This window comes from Melanotaenia boesemani, chromosome 8 (genome assembly GCF_017639745.1).
Source record: "Melanotaenia boesemani isolate fMelBoe1 chromosome 8, fMelBoe1.pri, whole genome shotgun sequence".
Taxonomy (NCBI): Eukaryota; Metazoa; Chordata; class Actinopteri; order Atheriniformes; family Melanotaeniidae; genus Melanotaenia; species Melanotaenia boesemani.
This window is the reverse complement of record NC_055689.1, coordinates 33,500,248-33,504,372: the sequence shown is the minus strand read 5'-3', so window position 1 is coordinate 33,504,372 and position 4,125 is coordinate 33,500,248. Positions and strand designations below refer to the sequence as shown.

Genomic DNA, 4,125 nt, shown 5'->3' with positions numbered 1-4,125 from the left:
AATCCTGGTTAAGAACAACTAACAGCTAACAGCTAACAGCTAACAACTAACAGCTAACAGCTAACAGCTAACAGCCAACAACTAACAGCTAACAGCTAACAGCTAACAGCTAACAGCCAACAACTAACAGCTAACAGCCAACAACTAACAGCTAACAGCTAACGCTGCTGACGTTGTTTTCTAAGACACTTGGTGAGTATTTTAACAATTTGTAAATAACGATGAATGGTGTGACCAGTGGGATGTTTGTGAATAAACATCCCAAATGATTCTAAACAAGGAGAAAACTATAAGCGTTTCTATTAATTGTGTCACCTTTATACCTGTAGGGACCTAAATGCAAGTTTTTGGTTAATTAATGGTTTAAGTTATCAAGGTAAAGATTTCATTCATGTTTTCAGATTATTTAATTTGATCTAAAAATAAGAAGAAAACTTTAAAATTTCTTTATATAATTACATGCAGGAATATTTTTGTAACTTCATATTGTGGCTTTAAAATTATTTACAGATAGGATTGGCTTGGCCGTGCTAGGAGGGGTGGGGCTGTTACCGGATCAGACAAACAGTCAGGCAAACATTGATAGAACCGCACAGTTGTTTTGACTTCTCGTTCTTTTATTTGATTTCTTGGAATTATTCTTTATTTATTTTTATTTTTCCTACCATGGGGAGCTAAACGTAACATTTTAGTTTGAACCTTTTCAAGTAAACTTTTCAACTGAATCTGAAGGATCTTGTGGAGTTTTTTACAAGTGACACGTGAATAAAAGCGAGGGATTAGCAGCATCAAACTCAAGGCTTTAAAAGAAAGGAAAATACAATATCATTAGCCTAGCTACTGCTAATTTCTTGTTTTATTTAGTAGAGTTCAACCACATGGACGGTTGTTCAAACATAATCTGATCGGATTTGGTTATTGGATTGGATCAAATCTTGAAATGGGTTGTTCAAAAGAGACAAGAAGGATTCTGAAATCTGACTGATCATGTAATCCAATCCTGGTTGTTATCCAGATAAAACCCTCAGTTTGTGCTTGAGCTGAATACTTTTGAGTAAGATCTGGATAACTTTGATCCAAAAAAACATGATTATCCTGATCCCAACAGAGGGTAGGATTGCAAGCTGGATTTCAGGCGGAAACTGCAGTAAAACCTCAAATTTTGAACAAATATAGTATCTTTTTCAGTCAGTGCATATGCTACTATTTATATGTTGCCACCTGACTTGTTTAAGCATTACAGATGTAACCCACATGAAAATTCCTCTTAAAGGTCATGGTAGATATCCTATTGAGTTTTCCTGGTTGTCGATGAAGGCACCATTTGGTCACATGACATCTGTTCAGCCAGTCCCACTTCCTGGTAGTCTCCATACAAGCCATCTGTATTACTCCACCAACAGATGTGTGGGAGTATGGGAATGGGAAGGCTGCAACAGGTGAGTCTTGTCCAAATGCTTTCTATTTGCATGGTTGATTATTGTTTAAAACTACGTTGTAGACGCTGCAAACTCACTGCTGACACCAGGGCTCTCATGTGGGATGGATTTTTAAGAGGATTGGTGAGTCTGTTTGGTTTGCTACATGCTGTTAGCATTAGCATGCCTTGTGCCTTGTCCCACTAGCATAATGCTAGTGTAGCATTATACTACATTAGCTTTGCTTTGAATAAGTTATGTTTCATTGTTAGGCTAGAGCCTTTTAAAAAGCCATGTTGGCCTAGCATGTATTTTAAATTTACTTTTGGTTTTATTAGTATTTCTGTCAATGCACTTTGATGTCAAATGGTGCAACATTATTTGAATTGTATTTGCATTTTTGTACGCACATGGAAATGACTTTCAGTGTTTGATGGTCGATGGTTTATGATTCAAAGAAATTTTAAAGGTCCCATATTATGCAAAATTCACTTTTTAATGGTTTTGGAACAGTCATACTGGTCCCCCCGCATGTGTAGGAGAACCGTAAGTGTGAAACTCTTTCAGGCGCTCTCTCTCCCCCCTGCTCCACCTCTAGGGAAGTAAGCGTTGAAATGAGCTTGTTTGAAAGCGTGTACGTTATGACGTCATAAGGGACAATAACCACTCCCCACAGAGCGATGGACCCGCCTACCGGCTCTCAAAGCCCGCCCTCTAAAAATCACCTAGCGCCCAGTGTTTTTTCCCTCTTCGGCAACCCTCGTTAGCAGACATGGCTAAGCGACAGAAGCACTGTTCTGTTTGTGGCTGCATAAATGAACACGAAAACGTTTTTTACTTCCATCCACTGAACCCACGAGGACTGAGTGATTAATTTTATTTTTGGAGGAAATGTACCCGGAAAACTTCCAAAGGTTTTGCATGTCTGTGGCCAGCATTTCAAAGAGGACTGTTTCCACAACATGGGGGCATGGAAAGCAGGCTTCGCCAAACCGTTTGAAGCTGAAGCCAGGTTCAATACCAACTGTCCGTGACACAGCTGGAGAGGTAAGAGCTGGCAGTTATTTTATCGTTTCGGCCTTATTAGTCTGATAGCTTGAAAATATATTAGCACTGTTGTAAATGTAGCCAAGTCACTGGCATCACGGGCGATGCGATGGGCGGAGCCAACAGCTGAGCTGCTCCACCAGGGTTCCGCCCACCATAAACGGCACATTTCTGAAGCTGCTAAAAAGAGGGAGGTGAAGAGAAGCCGCTGCACTCAAACTGAGGGTCGATTTGTCCATACCATGGTGGAAATATTTCATTTAGATATTAATGAATGGTCTCAGATTGGGAATAAAGTGTATAATATGGGACCTTTAATTATTTAATGGGTGTACACCAAGATAAAACTAGCTAGTCGTTATGAACTTTGAATGACTGAATGTTGGCCTTGTTTGTCTGATGCAGGCCAGGTGTGCCCTGTTGGGTACAGATCCTTCCGGATGGCGAGCTAGACTCAAGAGTTTGAACCCTGTAAAACACACCAACCTTCTGCCGTCTGGTAGGAGGCTGTTTGAAAGCCAGTCCACTCCCATCTTTTTGCCCTGCTCACCGCTCACATTTACACTGGTTGAATAGCGCGCATATGGACATTTATTCAATTTTCATGGACTCTGTTTATTATTGGACAACTCATACATACTACATTGTGAAAGGTGGACAGAATGATTGTAACCTAACTTGGTGATGATGATGGAACAATTTCAGCTGGGTTGAGTTTGCATACTGGCTCATTATATGTTGTGAATCATTTGGAAGAGTCAACTCTTGAAATTGAACCTTGTGAACATGTTTTTCCCCCTTTATTCTGCAGATTGTAAATATCGTACATACTGTTTTTTGGGGGGGGGTTCCACCGTATTGTGATATAAATTCACTGAAAGACAAAATTCTGCCTGTGTGATTGCTGTACCTGCACCTCCCTGAGCTGACATCTAGAAACTTCTGATTCAAGCCCAGACATTATTTCCTTTTTCCCATAGCAAATCTTAAAACATGTTACACAGGGATAAAGTGGTTAAAGTAGCACAGGCTACCTATTAAGCCTGTTAGCATAGTACAGCAACAATTAAACATAACATTAACTCGTCCCCATGAAATAAACCCTGAAGTAAATGTTAATAACAAAAACAAATATAACAATCCATGTTCCTGTCATTCATCGCTGCACATTCAGGGAAAATCCTGTCAGGAATAATGTCTAATAATTGCATCCCTCACCACACGTCCAGTCAGTCCCTCATTCTGACAGAATGTCGGAGGTTGGTCCGGTTCCTCAACATGAGGCTCCGGTGCATCATTAACATGATCACAGAGAGGGACATTGTGTCTTTGTGAAGACGATTCCAGAATATCCACAATATAGTTGTTAACAGAGTATTTTTATGTTTGTTGTGGCTTCGATGGGAAGTCATACAATTATACATAGAAGTGGATGTAGCTCAAAAAGTTTGAGAACCTCTGTCTTATAGGATGTATTTTTGGAAGTCTGCCGTGGTTTCCTCCAAGTATTGTATAAAATACATGATTAGTTATTTTTCTAGAGTAAAGATACCAGTACCATCACCAGTATATGATGCAACTATTTCCCCACGTTTATCTAGATACCAGTACTGTGATCATCTGAGCAAGTCCATCAAGTGTCGTTCTTTCTCTCATTTTT

General features: G+C 39.8%; 1 long non-coding RNA gene across 1 annotated transcript; it reads left to right on the top strand.

Moving 5' to 3' along the window:
- Positions 1-1,320: 1,320 nt before the first annotated feature.
- On the top strand, positions 1,321-3,802 carry LOC121645196. The gene is made up of 3 exons (XR_006011364.1): positions 1,321-1,439; positions 1,502-1,562; positions 2,871-3,802. It is a non-coding gene; the product is annotated as an uncharacterized LOC121645196 (long non-coding RNA).
- Positions 3,803-4,125: the final 323 nt, after the last annotated feature.